This window comes from Rutilus rutilus (genome assembly GCF_951802725.1).
Source record: "Rutilus rutilus genome assembly, chromosome: 7".
Taxonomy (NCBI): Eukaryota; Metazoa; Chordata; class Actinopteri; order Cypriniformes; family Leuciscidae; genus Rutilus; species Rutilus rutilus.
The window spans coordinates 47,169,937-47,186,387 of NC_140221.1; the positions used below are offsets into that span (position 1 = coordinate 47,169,937).

At 41.7% G+C, this 16,451-nt stretch overlaps 1 pseudogene across 1 annotated transcript in view; it reads right to left on the minus strand.

Annotated features, from left to right (window-relative positions):
• Positions 1-209: 209 nt before the first annotated feature.
• LOC311293789 (cytosolic phospholipase A2 gamma-like) overlaps positions 210-16,451 on the minus strand; it is a 20,664-nt pseudogene continuing 4,422 nt past the window's right edge. The window contains exons 8-16 of the transcript XR_014630294.1: positions 16,030-16,095; positions 15,676-15,861; positions 7,123-7,269; positions 6,959-6,963; positions 5,837-6,110; positions 3,094-3,180; positions 2,848-3,002; positions 1,963-2,128; positions 210-1,883 (exon numbers count right to left, since the gene is read on the minus strand). The product of XR_014630294.1 is annotated as a cytosolic phospholipase A2 gamma-like (transcript). The remainder of the gene's footprint in view (positions 1,884-1,962; positions 2,129-2,847; positions 3,003-3,093; positions 3,181-5,836; positions 6,111-6,958; positions 6,964-7,122; positions 7,270-15,675; positions 15,862-16,029; positions 16,096-16,451) is intronic.

The window sequence follows — 16,451 nt, forward strand, 5'->3', positions numbered from 1 at the left end:
ACAGAGGTGTAATTTTTTTAATAGTCGCAAGATGCAACGTGCTAAGTCAGTGATAGTCAGAAATCGGAAGGTCTCCCTAATATGATGTGCCCCATGCTCCATTCATAGTGCCTTCGGTTTGATCTATCCTGAACAGAGATTTCTAGAAACACCAGACTACACTTTAATCTACTAGGAAATAATGATTTCTCAAAAATGCAGAATAAATCAAGATGTAACATTTATTTGTCAGGTAAAATGTTTCATGCCAATTACACAAGTGATTAAAAGCCAATTCAGAAATAATAAATACATAACATAATTTACTCAAAGATGACTCTAAAAGTAAGCAATGCATTCCTGACAGAGACACACAGTGGTGTGTGAGTGTTTTCCAACGGGAAAACACTGAAACAGTACTGTATGGGGGATCCTGGTAAAGGGTCCCAAAGACTGCTCTGTCACCTACCCTTAAATACCCAGACCAGAACAAAAGGGTTATACAAATATTGTATAGAGTTTTGGGTCAATCCATGTACCCCAGGGGGTAGCACCTGGTTTCGGGAGATATCTTGAAGAGACATCACCCAGAGAGGAGAAAAGGATTCTCCTAAGTTCTCAATCTTTCTCTTTAAACCAATGACTGCAATGAAATTAAGACCATTTTACCAATCACACTGAGACACTTAAAATGATGGCAAACATGAAAAGGAAAAACAATAGATTCACAAGATACATCATGTGTGATATATAGACATTCTTAATGAACTTTCAGTGCCTTGAGGTGGGAGAGGGGGGGATGAGTTCAAGTCAAACAAGGAGACAAGGAGATAAGTTTGGACAGGGCAATGTCCAGTGATCTGTCTTTGCTATCTTCTGTCCAGGGTGCATTTTATGGCTTTATTGCAGGGTGAGTTTTGTCTTAGCAGGAAAATCAGTCATTACAGTTTCTACAGGAGTAAAACGACAATCAAGTATAACAAGGATTATGACGTCATTGACAGGTGACAGTGTTCGTAGTACACAGCAACAAATATAACTTGTCTAGTAATTTGGAATTCATGCAAATCTACATATTCATGCCTAAATATCTAGGTATCAGCATCACGCTTGTTGCATTAAACCATCCAGTTTTAATTGATGGCATGTGTTGCTTAAGTCTGCATGAACCGGAAGTTGCCACCAACATTACTTCAGTATTGTGACGTATTTCCAAATGAAGAGGATAATTGAAGAGAACATTTCAATCTCTCATCTCTAGCTCACAGCAGTTGTCTATTGCAGGGGAAAGATTTTAAGCAAAGATTATTAAAAGACAATTTGCACGGATGAAGGTTTACCACAAGACTACAGCAACAAGCAAGCACATCTGCTCCTGCATGAGAGGAATATCTGTCAACACCAGCAGGTGGCAGTAGCATTCATCACTCAAAAGGAACTGGAACTTGGACTGCGGATACACAAACTATAAGCAATCAGCGACTGATTCATTTTGATAACTCAATCTTCACTTTCTCAATGAAGAGAGCATATTTAAACGCTGATAAATCAACTCATCAACTTACCTACTAGCTGTCATTCTTTACATACTGCACCTTTAAGAGGCATATTGATAATTAGTTAACGAACTGATCAACACTAATAGGTATAAATTAGTAACAATGGCTATTGAGCTGAACAGAAACTACTGCTGACGTCGCCGCTGACTCTCACTACTACTTCAGTTAAAACATTAATTATCTCCTTTAACTGTTTTTCTTTAGTGACCACACGAATCTCTTCCAGCAGTTTGTCTTTGTTGTTTGTGATGTTTTTTCCAGCGACCTTCATAAGATCAGTGATCATCTCAGCGCTGTAAGAACCTTGAAAGGTCTTATATTTCTTCCTCCATTCCTCAAGTTTATCTGAACAAACATTAACACACTTAAATCAGAACAGTTGATATTTCAGTTTTATTCAGGACATTGTAAGATCATAACTTGCCTCCACAGTTGACCTCATTAAAGAGAGGGATGTGGATCACGGTTGGAGTGTTTTGGCCTTTGAACACATAGAAGTCCTTCGGTTTCTCGGAGTGTCCATTGGGAATGTTGACCTCAAGGAAAGGGATCTTTAGTTTCTTGGACGTCTCAGCAGCTTTCTTCACTGTCTGCAGTGGGAGAATATTGCAGTATAACTTCATTAAAAGGGTTAGAGGAAGATTTCACTTCAAATTAAAGTTGTGTGAACTGGTTGTCAATCCCAAAAAATAGACAGTGTGAATGTAGCCTTTGGGATTGATTGACAAGTGCATTTGCTTACAGGTGAGTCTCGAAATGTCCTGTTCACACAACAACTTACAATAGCGCCTCAAATACTTTTTGTATGAATGTGCATCAAGACTCAAGCCCGTATTCTCTTACCAGTAACATAGAGACAGTGACCAAAGTAATATCAAAGTTGGCAATGTATACATAAACCTGAAAAGTCTTGAGTTGTGCATAGAACACAAAACGGACAGGAGCAGCTCCGGTGGAAAATTGTCATCATATACTCATCCTCAAGTTTTTCCAAACCTGGATTTCTTTCTTCTGCTGAACACAAAGGAAGATATTTTGAAGAATATGACATTTGTTGGACCCCATTCACGTCCATAGTATGGGGTCCATCAACTGTTTGATGATGTTGTACTGTTTGACAGCTTGTAATGATGTTCTTTAAAATATCTTGTTTTGAGTTCAGCAGAAGAAAGAAATTGATACAGGTTTGAAGCAACATGAGGGTGAGTAAATGATGACAGATTTTTCATTTCTAGTGGATCCATTCCTTTTAATGAGCTTTTATGAGAGTATGTGAGCATTATTATATATAGAGAGAATTATATAATACCATGAAAGGATCACCGTCACTGAAATCCAGGGAAATTATGAGGTCGATGTCTCTCTCTTTTCTCATCACTGATAAGTAGGGGGAGTTCAGCAACAGTCCAGCGTCTATATAGTCTCTCGTCTCACTTTCCAGAAGAACGGAGGGCACTGCTTTATCTGATAGTATTGGAGTGAGCAATCACAGTGTGAAATTGGTCCATTTGTTATTCATGTTGAATTGCCAGTTAACAAACGGTTCTGTTCTCACCTTTCATGTTGTAGAGAAAGTTATTATTCCTGCCCCAGATCCAATGATTCATACACTCCGTAATGTCAAAGCAAAGAGCTCCAAAGGCTACAACAAATGCAAAATGATTTCTGTTGTTTTTTACAGTAATATTACTGTATTCTTAACAATTTCCTACTGTAACATACTGTATACTGTTGTTACTGTACTGTACTGTTACTAAGGTTGTTTCAATGCATTCTGGGAAAATATTAGCCTACTGTAAATCTAAATACAGTACTTAATGACAATGAAAAACATGTTTCCATAAGAATATCTGAGCCAGCGTTCATTTTCTGGCCTTTTCTTCCCACAGTGTCGTGAAGATAAAAGTCCTAGGAGTACGTTAAATTGGTAGGTATATTTTTTTTTTATAAACTACATTTATTTTCCGCTTGCACAATGTGTTACTGTGTATGGCTAGTTGGTTTTTGTTCATTGATGAAATATGGTCAATATTGGTAAATCTGTATCTTTTGAAGTTCAGCTATGAAATGGGGAAAAAGTTGATGTGAGGCAATAACTTGTCATTGAATATAACAGTAAATTTAAGATAATAAAAACAACAGTAACGGTGTAATTTATTTTACAGTATGCTTAAAACGACGGTAATTTAATTTTACTGTGGTATATAATACAGCATCTTCTGGATAATTGTCACCATTTGAACGCGAAACGCAGGAATGGCCTGTGTCGCGGCAGGATGGAGGCATGAAAGTAAGCGTCCTTCAGGTCGATCGCTGCGAACCAATCTACAGGATGAATGCTTTTGAAAATGCGTTAGCATCTTGAATGAAATCTTGTAAAGGGTCCGATTCAAGACACGCAGGTCCAAGATTGGTCTCAACCCACCCCCTTTCTTTGGTACAATGAAATAGGGGCTGTAGAAGCCGCACTTCATTTCGGCTAGTGGAACCGGCGCTATTGCATCCTTCGCCAGTAGAATTGCAATTTCCGCACGCATGACAGGGGCTCTTTCGCTCGATACCGAAGTGAAACGAACGCCTCTGAACATGGGCGGACGCCAGCCAAACTGAATCGTGTAGCCAAGTCTGATGGTGCGGAGAACCCAGCTGGACGGATTGGAAAGCAAAGTCTCCCGCATATTGATAGCGGCTCCCTGATGCCCGCAAATGAGCTAAAATCTCCCGGAATCGCGAGCGAGCGAGCAAGAGCGCGCAGCTCCAAATAGAGCACACGGCAGAAAGGGAAGGTGTGTGCTTGTGTGTGCCTCAACAAGCTCATTTTTTTAGATATCAACCTAAAATGTGGAACACGACTTGTTCAGATTTTTTGCTTTCATTTTCTTGCATTTATAGAGTAAAATATATTTTGTAATATATATATTTTATATAAAATATAAATGATCATATTTTTAAATTTGTACATTTTAATAAACTCAAACTTATATAACTTTTTTTCTGTTTCACTTTCATAATTTATTTCAACAATAATCTGGCAAATGTCTTCTTTAAAACAAAAATTGTAGTATTGACGGTAAAATAGGCTACAGAATATTTCGCTCTGTACTGACAAGTGCAATATTTGAAAATCGATCATATTTGTTAATTACATTTATATCTGCATTTATGTCAAAACCTAAACTTTCAAACATCAAAATGTCATTTTTTAAATATGTATTCATGTCAAAATGACATACAAACATCTTTTCCTATTCTATTTTGCCTGGAAACGCTTCCACGCTTGTTGCGTGTTGCGTGAAAAATAGGCGTTGATTCTATTTTTAGCATGCATGCGTTTTCCGCGCGTCTCACGCAGGCAGTGTACAAGCTAACCTGTTAACATGGGAGCCGAAATAAAAACAGACACGCCACGCAGCCAGTGTGTCGCCGGTCTGAGGAATCCCTTCACCTGTGGTTAAAAGCTTTACATTTGAAGAAACCACCGAAACGACCGTATTGTTCTTTTCATTTCGTGAACACAAGACCTACAGAAGACCACCCGATACCAGAAAAGTGGCTGGGCTATGAAGTCTCAATAAAAACTCCAAGGAGAAACAAAATCATTATAGTAACCCCTGTATAAAATCTAGTCATCATGGCATAATGGCATTAACATAATCATGGCATTTATTTTGTATGATTTACAATTATTTATAGCCATCTACTTATTGCTATCCTGTGCTTTGGTTGCATTCTGATGGCATTAAATACATTTGACATGACAAAATACAGAAGTTTTGGCACTCTGCCAGCTAGATGCATAATTGTTTTCAACCAGGTCCGGTACCCGAACTGGGTGAGGCGGGGCTTTAGTTCTTTGTTGTATTCATCTGCTACGGCATGTGTAACATTTTTCTGTCAGCTCTGCATACCTTTGCGATTGATATCGTTAGTTAGCCCAGGGAAGCGAGGAAACGGAAGTGCCGCAGAAAAAACGGAAATTGGACCCATATTTACTTCCGCATTCTAAAATAAGGTGAATACTCTTTGGTTTTGCGTCAGCCATCCCTAGTTTTAAGTGATCTTGGTCTCACTTCAACTGAAAATTAAGCAGAAGGTATTGTGTTCCTGGTAATCTGTTTAATAATTACTATTGTGAGTTGCGGGAGCAGTTTTACGGAAACTTAGACTAAAGTACACCTCAGTTGCTTAGAAGACAAAAATTATTGGTTGGTAAAAGTGGTTTACTAAATCAAAAGTGAAGTACAATGTACAGTGTGTATTATATTAGAGACAATTCAACCTAGCAAATGGCTCGCAACCTTTGACTGTACTCAACCATGAGCCGAGTCCATCTGCGGTGTAACTCATATTTGGAGCTGTAGCTTCTTTATCAAAGAGATCCAGCTTTTTCAGCTGACTTTTGCCTCCAGAGAACTCTGTAAAAGAAAGAAACGTTATTAAGTGATTCCACACACATCGACCCAATCGTAAAGCTGCTTTGAAACAATCCATACTGTTAAAAGCCTGGCATACTGCCATCAATAAATCTTGGTGATTCCTATTTAAACAGAGCTGAGTTGTGCTTGTGGGTGTCTGTTTAAGGGCGGGTTATGTAAGATCCATATTTGAATAGGAAATATATTTTAATTTTGATATCCCTAATGCAGGGGTCGGCACCCTATGGAACGCGTGCCAACACTGCGCATCATGTGCGCAAAATACTGACTGACAGCTTACAAGCTTGTTCCACTGTATATAGTCAATGGTATACATTTTTGAGATATTCAGAAATTTGTATAGAGCCCTTATTAAACATTCCACACACATCGAAATTACTGTGGTGAATGTTATGTCCAAGGATTTATTTATTATAATTATTATTTTCTTTTTAACTTCTTTGGTTTGCTTTACTGAAAGGGTGGGTATGGTTGTGTGCCCTGTGTTTTTGTCTGCTCTCAGGCAAAATCATCACCACCTGTAACACCTTTGTGAGAGTGTGCCTGAGGGCGCTTTCACACTTGGTTCGACTGCCTGTTCCGAACCCGAGGTCCGATTGCTCCCCCCTGCCCCTGCCCCTGCCCCTGCCCCTGCCCCTGCCCCTCCCCCTGCCCCTGCCCCTGCCCCTGCCCCTGCCCCTGCCCCTGCCCCTGCCCCTGATTTGATTGTTTCACATCATCCAAACAAACTGAACTCTGACGTCATTCGAACTCGGGTCAGGGTGCGCACCAAAAGTGCTAGTGTGAAAGCACCCTGAGATGGAGAGTATAATGGGGCAGTCCAGTGTTTGCAGCAGTGAGACACACTTCTCCTCTGCTCCAGATTGATCTCAATTGTGGAATGTGTTTGCTTCTGACATTCAGAGACAGTAGTTGTGAGTTAGCAGTGGCTAACTGAGTTTAGCAGTGACCTGTGTTAACAGAAAGTGTTGATCTTGGTCTCACTTCAACTGAAAATTAAGCAGAAGGTATTGTGTTCCTTTTACGGAAACTTAGACTAAAGTAGGCCTACACCTCAGTTGCTTAGAAGACAAAAATTATTGGTTGGTAAAAGTGGTTTACTAAATCAAAAGTGAAGTACAATGTACAGTGTGTATTATATTAGAGACAGTTCAACCTACCAAATGGCTCCCAACTTTTGACTATACTAAACCATGAGTCGAGTACATCTGTGTTGTAACTCCTCATATTTAAGGCTGTAGCTTCTTTATCAGAGAGATCCAGCTTTTTCAGCTGACTTTTGCCTCCAGAGATCTCTGTAAAAGAAGGAAACATTATTAAATGCTTCTTATACAACAACAAAGAAATATAGTTTGTGTTTTTGTATAAATTTTTGTTGTTGTCCAAAACTCCATTTTTCTGTTTCATTAAATAGTTTTTCACAGCTGTTTCATTAAATAGTTTTTCACAACTGTTATACTGCTTAAAATCGTGTTGAAAAGGCGTTGTACGTTTTAAAATATAGATAGGTCTGAAATATGGCCTTTGATAGTATATTTTATATTTAAAAAAAATAAAAGGTATTCTTCTCAAATCAGTGTCAATAAATAGCAGGTTCCCAGTGTGAGAACTTACACAAAAGATAATAATTAATTAATTAATAATAATTAACCTGAACAGAAACAGGTGCAGGATTAATTAACAACCAAGAAAACTATTTGGTTACTATAAGGCTAGCTTACGCTATGGGAAAACCTTCTTTTCTCGAGAATATTGAAGCAAACTTTATAAAACGCAGTGGAGCTGCACACCGAGCACAACTGAGTGCGAGAGCGGTCATTGGCTGTGCTGCGTCAACTGCACAAACCTATGGCGAGGCGGATTTGACGCGAGAACCAATCAGGACGTGTGGCGCCCCGGCGCGTCAGAGCCCGCCAGTATGGGCGTTGTCAAAGGCTATATATTGCCGTGCCTCGCCTAGGTGCTCCAGATTTTAAACGACTGAAGCGATCCCCTGATCCCTAGCACTGTAGCACGGCGGGTTACGCAATACTCGTTCCCTCATCTCAGGGAACTGAGGTTACATTAGTAACCAAGTAGTTCCCTTTCGAGAGGTGTCTCGTATTGCGTAAGGCTAGCTTACGCTATGGGAACCCCCTTCAAAACGCTGTGCGTGCTAACTTCACCCTACCGTGACCCAAGGCATATGTATGAATCACAAGGGAAGCATGATCCTAATATAAGCCAGTTCTTAGACGGGCTTCATATACTGGATAACTAGGAACTGTAGTTCATGGTCATAAGGGATACATAGTAACCAGTTAAGGCAGAGCTGCTTAACACTTTTACACTGAGAGAACCTTGGCCTGTAAGGCGGGTACCTCCAAGTTATAAAACTTTACAGATGTGGAAGGCGAGGCCCAGCCAGCTGCCGCACAAAAGTCCTCAATGGGTATTCCACTGGACCAGGCCCACGAAGAGGCCATGCCTCTCGTGGAGTGAGCTCTGACGCCCAAGGGGCAAAGAAGGCCTTCGGACTTATAAGCTAGCGCGATTGCATCCACTATCCAGTGCGACAGTCTCTGCTTTGTGACGGCTAAACCTTTATTGCGGCCGCCAAGGCATAAAAGGAGCTGCTCTGACTGCTTAAACGAGGCAGAACGCTCCAGATAAATCCTGAGAGCCCTTTCGGGGCAGAGTAAATACGCATCACTCTCATCATCTGGCGAGGAGAGAGCCGTCAGGAAAATGACCTGTGCTCTAAATGGAGTGGAGAGCACTTTAGGAACATAACCGTGCCTCGGTTTAAGGATGACCTTGGAGTCGTTTGGCCCAAATTCCAGGCAGGAGGTGTTCATAGATAGCGCTTGTGCCAACAGAAAAGCAGTTTTGAGCAAGAGCGACTTCAGGTCCACAGGCCGAAGCGGCTCGAATGGGGGACCCTTCATGCCCTCCAGGACTTTAGAGAGGTCCCAGATAGGCACAGACAGGGGGCGCGGAGGGTTTAACCTCCTAGCGCCCTTGAGAAAACGCACAATGAGGTTGTTTCTTCCCAGTGGTTTGTCGGCTACCGGAGCGTGAAAAGCTGTTATGGCTGCCACATAGACTTTGAGCGTGGAGGGGGTGTGACCCGCATCCAGTAGCTCTTGTAAAAATGCGAGCACACTCGGTACTTCACATGAATGAGGGTCTACATTTTGTGTAGCGCACCAGCTAGAAAATACTGCCCATTTCTGAGCATACAGGCGCCTTGTTGAGGGCGCTATCGGTTCCGAAATGGACGGGGTGTGAAATCGTTCTGTTCGCCTGTGTGAGGAGGTCCTTCCTCAGTGGAATCGGCCATGGGGCTGTTTTCAGCAGCTGTAACAGCTCTGGGTACCATAACTGGGTTCTCCAGAGGGAGGCTAATTGCTAACAGCACTGCACATCTGCACTCCCTGATCCTTTCGATGACCTGTGGTAGCATCGTGACAGGGGAGAATGCGTACAGAGGGTGGCTTGGCCAGTCGTGGGTGAGCGTGTCCCTGTTCTTTGTAAAAAATATTTGGCAGTGAGCGTTGTCTTCTGAGGCGAAGAGGTCGACCTCCGCCCTGCAGAAATGCCGAAGACATCCCACAGCAGCTGAACCGTTTGTGGGTGAAGAGACCATTCCCCTGGGAGAACATTGCGGCTGGATAGCATATCCGCACCCTGGTTCAGAACGCCTGGCACATGCGACGCCCTCAGCGAGCGCAAGTTGTGCTGGGACCAGAGAAAGAGATTCTCGGCCATGCTGTGCAGGTTGTGTGACCTGAGACCACCCTGGCGGTTTATGTACGACACCACTGTCCTGTTGTCCGTCCGGTGGTCCGTCCGTCCGTCTCTCACGTGGTGGTCTCTTAAGTATGGGAGAAAGGCTTTTAAGGTTAAGGCTACCGCCTTCATCTCTAGACAGTTTATATGTAGGCGTTTCTCTGGGTCTGACCACAGACCAGAGACAGGCCTGCCCTTGTAAAGGGCCCCCAGCCTAAGCGGGAGGCTTCTGTCAAGATAGTTTTTTTCCTCGAGATCACACCCAATCTCACGCCAGACCGATACCAGTCTGTCTCTTTCCAGGGGGTCAGGGCTCTGATGCAGCCGTGACTCGCTCTGATTTGTAAATGACCAGATCGCCACGCATGAGCTGGGACCCGTGGTTTTAGCCAGCGCTGAAGAGGACGCATTCGCAGCAGTCCTAGTTGGAGTACTGATGAGGCCGAAGCCATGAGACCCAGCATCTTCTGGAATCTCTTGAGGGGAACGCGGGCGCCCGCCCTGAAAGATGTCGCCAGGCACCCAATAGGAAGCGCGCGTGCTTCGGTGAGGCGCGCTCTCATGCCCACCGAGTCTATTTCTATACCCAGGAAGGAGATGTTCCGGCTGGGAGATAGTGTGCTTGATCCTGAGGCCCAGTGCCCGGTTGCATAAAGCACCTTAAGTTTTTCCCTTAAGTATGATACTTAAGGGGCGATTTCCCCTTGCCTAAGAGAATAACTTAAGGGTGTTGCATATAATCTCTTAAACGGTTCTCTTAGGTAAGGGAAACATTTAAGTGTTTCACGACAGCGATCCTGGATTCACGTTATAAAAGTCTGTTGTTGCCATAGATACGCAAAACAAATTACATATTGCAAACCGGACGCGCGCTTTCTCATTTTATGGCCAGCAATATTGTTATGGCATTATGGAATTAAGATAATGTTTGCACGTTATGTTATGACTGTACTGAACAATTAAATATAATCGTTGCTAAGTCTGCAGTATGAACACTTTACCTCAGAGCGTCCATTACCTGAATGAATTAAATATCACCTGGAAATCCGATACACACTAATTGTACATTTATTGAATGGTAGCCGATTTATGCACGTGGAAAACATCTCCCACTACCGTCTGAAAACTCCCAGTTGCAAAAAAATGCAGTGCTATAAGCAGTTGTAACACCGCAGGTAAAGAGTGGTTGCAATGTGTGACATGGTCAAGGTCGCTGTCTAGTTTGTTAGCGATGTCAAATATTGCGCGTCGATCAAATCTGTATTCTTGTAACATCGCTAAGATGGTCCAAAGGGTTCCCTCTATCCCTAAAAATTCTTCTTGGCACATAATGATCTTCAGCTGGTTCCATAAATTCAGCCATGATCGGCTTATTTTTGTCCGCGTTACTCTTAAGGTTACGATTTCCAAACCTTAAGTTATACTAAGGGAAATTACCGTTAAGGGGTTTTATGCAACACTTAATGCTTTTTAAGGGATTACTTAAGTGAAAAAACAGCATTTAAGGGAAATTCTAAGTGTTTGTGACATTTCACTTAAAGAAACCCTTAAGTAACACTTAATGTTTTTTTTCTGCAACACCCTTAGGTTTAAGGGAATCATAAGGGCGAACTTAAGGGAAAATTACACTTAAGGTGCTTTATGCAACCGGGCACAGGCATTCTAAGTGGTTGAGGAGACAGGCTCTGTGAGTCATTAAAACTTGTGTCTTTGACTATGTGCGTATGTATGTAAAAATAACTTGGTTTTGGGAAATGAAACTAGACAGTCTGTTAGAATCTTGTGATTACAGATGAAGTCACCGCAAGATCAGAGTTTGCTTTACCTAGTAACAGAGGGGTTTGCATATGAAGAACCAATCAAATAGTGGGGATATTATGTAATGCAGCCTGACATTTTGTCATACCTCTATACTATAAAAACTGTTGTATATGTGTTTTACGGTGGGATGTCTCAATGGAATTTGTCTGAGATCCTCCGGCCTTGATTCTTCTTGGGAGAGTTCTCTGAGAACTGCTCGAAGACTCTCCCGGCCGTTATTAAAGCATTTAAAGGACAATTGCAGGTCTGTTTGTCAATTTATTCCTGCGCAGGAAGCTAGTTTAGGTAGGAAGCTAGTTTAGGTAGTTTAGGGAAAGAAAAGCTGGTGATCTATAGAGTGGGGACGTGAAGAACGGGAACCAATAAATGGAGCCAGGTAGTCCGGTGATCTATAGAGTGGGGACGTCGGGGACGGGAACCAATAGATAGAGCCGGATAGTTAGGTTAAGGGAAAATTCCTTCACACGTCATAAGCGCTTTGTTCAGGTGTCTGAGATCTAGAATGGGTCTGAGACTGCCAGAGTGGCTGTAAAAGCTTGACTCGCTCTGTGACATAGGAACTGTTTCGACAGCCCCCTTTTCCAACAGTTTTGACACTTCGGTACGGAGAACGTGGGACACGCCCTCTTCGAGCGTTGTCTCAACCTTGGCTCGAAAGCGCGGAGGTCTGCGAGCAAACTGGAGCAAGTAACCTCGTTTTATTATGTTCAACACCCATTTCGATATTTCGGGGATAGCCTTCGAGGCTTCGGCCCTCATAGCTAGGGGTTGGATGAATACAGGACCCGGGTCGCTGTGAGATAGGGGCCCGGCCGTCCAGCTGCCTAGTGTTTGGCCTATCCCAGTAATAATAAGTGATAGGAGAAATCGATTACATCCAGCCTATGGGGTAAATCTGGCAAATCTTCAAAGAGTAACTAAACAAACTCAGATTTCTAAAGCAGATCACCATAGTGAAATTTGCTCTTTTAAATATCAGATCTTTACTTAATAAGTCCTTTTTAATCAATGATCTCATTTGTGCATATAACCTTGATATCTCATTTCTAACTGAAACGTGATTAGACCTGGCAAATAATGTGTCTACCTTCATTGAATCAGCGCCCCCCTAATTATAATTTTATGAGTGCCATTTGTTCTAACAAAAAAAGGAGGTGGAATAGCCACAATTTTGAATTCATCTTTTGAATGCAAACAGTTATCTTTTGGCGAGTTTGTTTCTTTTGAGTATTTGAGTGGAATTATTAAGGGTTCTCCTCAAATTCTATTACTGATCATCTACAGACCACCAAAGCATTCCCCTAGAGTTTTTCTTGATGAACTAGGTGAACTATTTTCTTTTATTTGTTTCGAGTTTGACTGTGTTTTAATATCTGGGGATTTCAATTTGCATGACGTTGACAATCCAGATAACAACTATGTCAGTGAACTACTGGCAGATTTTGAAAATACACAACTCAAATGGTCCTACCTTCTTTCCTCCAACGCTGGCCCTCACTCCACCCATTCGAAGAACATGGACGCGTGAGAGGGGGCCGTTTGATTGACACACTTACTGTCCAATGATACTAGGTGGTCTTGGAAATGATTGGCTGGAGTGATCGGTCGAAGTCCACAGTAATCGATTGTCGAGTCCACGCGCATAGGTTTAGTACCTATGATCACGCACGTGAACTCGACAATCGACTACTGTGGACTTCGACCGAAAACAGGATGTAAATACAGGTATGTGCGCTGGCTGAATAAACATCATTTTTTATATATTTCTTTCACATCTACTGCAGTCAGATTCACCCGCGTTCACTCAGAAGGAATCACTCACATGACCTGTGCACTTGTAATGACACATCAAGGATGTTAAGAGGCTAAAAGCAGGTTTAAAACTTGCCCCATTGAAGTCAACAGGGTGCAAATTTAAAAAAAGAGGATAACACGATGTAGGCAACACCGATTTTTGTCATTGTTCTCTGTACTGACAGCACTCCAAATGTACAAAAAAATGAGCTCAATGTTAAAATTGACCGGAGTTCTCCTTTAATATTATAAATTCATCTTTACAAATGGCACATTTCCTAAATCCCTAAAGACTGCTGTTATAAAACCACTTCTCAAAAAGAATAACTTAGACACATCCATATTAAGCAATTATAGGCTTATTTCAAACCTACCGTTCATTGGCAAAATTATATATAAAAAAAATGTTTTTTTTATAAACAGGATCCTTACAAAAACCAAAAGAATAGATCATATTACTCTGGCTACCAATTACATACAGGATTCATTTTAAGGCACTCTTATTAGTTTTTAAGTCAATACAGGGGATGGGACCTAAATACCTTCATGATATGTTTCAACAGTATACTCAACCAAGACCCCTTAGATCACAACATAAACATCTTCTACTAAAACCTATTGTCAGAACAAAACAAGGGGAAGCTGCTTTTAACTATTTTGGCGTTCATCTCTGGAACCAGCTTCCAGAAAACATTAAAAACGCTCCAACTATCACAATTTTTAAAACTAGACTAAAGACCAAGCTTTTTTCAGATGCTTTCTGCAGTTAATGTGTAAATAAATAAATAAATATATTTATTTATTTATTTGTTGGTGTTTTATATATTATAAAATTGTATGTAGTTCCATATTGTTATTGTTATTTTTATATTTTTGTGTGAAGCGCATTGTATTGCTGCTGTGTATGCGCTATACAAATAAAATTTGCCTTGCCTTGCCTTGCCTTCAGTGCCACGAAGACTGCCAAAGGTTATATGAAGGAAACCTTGGTTCCTGTCCCAGGGTCCTGTGTTAGGAGTTCAATGTCATTGAGTTACTCTCACGACAGATGCTTTGCTCACAGGCTGTGGAGCGGTAATGTAAGGCCCCACAGCTTAGGTTCTGTGGAGGAGTCATCATCTTTCTTGGCATATAAATTACATGGAGATGATGGCAGTCTTCGTGGCACTGAAGCACTTCCTCCCAGACCTAAGGGCCCATCATGTGCTCGTCCGCTCAGACAACACATCGTTCTGCGTTCACGTCCACTATGCAAACTGATGCACCACATCCTCCTGTGTTCCCTATAGGGAAGATGCTCTCCCTGAGGGCAGTGTACATCCCAGGGTACCATGCAAAACATAGGAGCAGACATCCTGTTGAGGCAGGGGCTGAGACCAGGGGATTGGAGACGCCACCCCGAGGTAGTGGAGCATATGTGGGAAGTTTACGCCCAAGCGGAAGTGGATCTGTTTTCGTCTCAGTACACGACGCACTGTCCACTTTGGTGCTCTCTCACACATCCAGCCCCCCTGCCAATAAGTCTACTGCTTGTAGCACCACGCTGGTCAAGCCAAATTTGGTTCTCGGACCTAGTGTCTCTCCTCGACGGCTCTCCCCTGGAGATTCCGATCAGGAGGGACCTTCGGTCTCAGGCGGGGGGCACAATCCTTTGCCCCCGTCCAGAAATATGGAACCTGTGGGTTTGGCCTCTCGGGGGGCTCAACTCATAGATGCTGGTCTCTCAACTGAGGTTGTAGAGACCATACTTCTCTCCAGAGTGTATAGAAAACTATACGCCTTGAAGTGGAGGGTCTTCACTTCTTGGTGCAATGGGTGACAGTGGGATCCAGTTAACTGCCCAGTTGGTTCAGTACTTGAGTTTCTGCAAGATAGCTTTTCAGCAGGGCTATATCCCTCTACCCTGAAAGTATACATGGCGGCCATTGTGGCTTTTCACGCATCCCTATGGAGGGACCCTCTAACTCGCTTCCTCCGTGGTACACTGAGGCTGAGGCCTGCAACTCGAACTAGGGTTCCTGCCTAATTTTTAAAAGCTAAAGTGATTTTTAACTTTCATTATCTAAACGTTCAGGTTAAATCCTACGTTTTCCTATCAGTTCTAAGAAAGACTTTTACCTTTAAAGAATAAGAGGTTAAAGAATAACAACAGCTTAAATGGAGTCAGATTAATGATATTGGAGTCAGATAAATAACTGAATTATGCACGTCATCCTTCAACTGCTTTTTGTTCTGATTGTTGGTTCAAAATACCAGCGTAAGCTTCCAGCCTTACACCTCTAAATGAAGTCTAAAACACTTTAAGAAAATCTTACCTTTCAGCTTTGTTCTGATGGATTCATCAAGAGCAGAAGGATCTTTGCCATTCAACACAGCAATATTAAGGTCCACAAGATTGATGAACACCTGATCACATTCGTCTGCAAGATCTTTTAAAGAAACCCCATCTTTTCCCAACCACTGATCTGAGCAGAATGGTGACATCAGTCTTTTCTTCAGAGCTGAGTATAGATAAATGAACTAAATTAATAACTTTTTTTTACAACAGACATGCTGAGTAAAGAAATCTGGAAAACAAAAATCAAATGAATCATTTCAGAGTTCACATGATAATGTAATGACTGTCAACTTTAGGCAGAACTGAATCTTCAGAACAAATGCAATTTCACCTTTTAGTGTTTCCCACATGAATTTCTTATTCTCATCTCCGTCAGCAACAGCACTGCCACACAGAGCTGCAGAAAACACATTTAAGTGTTTAAAATTATTGGGGGGAAAACAGCCTCTGATTTTTAAATGTAGGCTAATAAAATCTAATGTCAGTGGAGACGGATGGGACATATCCTCAACGCATTTCGCCATGACTTATTTTGACCCCACTATTTTTATGACACAGCTCAAGAAAAGGATGGATCTGAATTGAGGAGGAATCTCATATTCTTTGAACTGGACATTTATTTCATTCATGTTTGTCTCATAATGAGAAGCAGACTGATACATAAATTATGTAATTTGAGCCCTTCATTTTCAGGAGGAATAATTGCTTTTTTAACTGAATTTCGGACATCTCTAATTGTAATGTTTTAGTTTA